The sequence below is a fragment of the Egretta garzetta genome, unplaced genomic scaffold, assembly GCF_000687185.1.
Source record: "Egretta garzetta isolate BGI_Z169 unplaced genomic scaffold, ASM68718v1 scaffold330, whole genome shotgun sequence".
NCBI lineage: Eukaryota > Metazoa > Chordata > Aves > Pelecaniformes > Ardeidae > Egretta > Egretta garzetta.
Window position 1 is genome coordinate 476751 of NW_009258275.1, and position 946 is coordinate 477696.

The following is a 946-nucleotide window of genomic DNA, read 5'->3' on the forward strand; positions in this document are numbered from 1 at the left end:
GGGTTTTTTAAATGGGGCGGGCAAGGGGGAGATCCTCCAGCCACTGTCCCCGGTATCCCCATCCCGGCTGCTGAGATGCACCCTCCTACGTTACAGCATTATTATTATTTTAATTAATCTGCAAGAACCCCGCATGCATGTGGTATCTGACTCTCTCCATCAGCGTTATCCCATCTGCCAGGACCTGCCTTTCCTTCGGCAGGGCTGGAGCGTGTTTGGGGAAGGAGCGGGAAGCTCCCCCGTTTGCTACTGGGGCTTTCGGAGCCGCACACCAGGCAGGTGCTGGGCAGCGGGCAGGATCCGTCCTTGCTTTCAGCAATAGAAATGAATAACCCAGCACCCCCCTCGCCTGCCACCTCCCTGCCAGCCCCCGGCATCCCTCCTCGAGCACCCCTGCCGCCGGCATCCGCCCCACCCCCACGGGCAATGTTGAGAAACTTCTATTTCCCCGTTATTTCCATGTTTTCCCTCGCGAGGCCAGAACGGGAGCTCCATTGGGATGTCAGGCCCGTGTCAGGGGTAACACCCAGCGGCATTCGGGAGAGGCCACCCCGGGGAGGTCCTGGTGACACGAAGGGATGCTCCCCGGAACGCCGCAGGGTCTGCGCTCCCTCTCCCCCTTCCTGCCATCCCTGCCCAGGGCACCCTTTCGACACTATAAGCCCTGTGAAAAAGGTGATTTAACATCATTCAGGCGACGCTGTGTATCTATAAATGGGCTTAACCTAATGAGTTTTAATACGTTATTATGTTCTAGGTATTTTATGCCCAGTCTGCAAAATCCAGTTACGTTTTTCAATAAGACTTAGCAAGCTGAGACGTGCACCAGAGGGGACGCACGCTCACACGGGGCTGCTCCGAACTGGGAGAGGAGGAGGAGGGCGGGAGGAAGGCAGGGGCTGTCCCCCAGGGAGACACAGCTGGATCCCAGCCAGCTGCTGGCTCA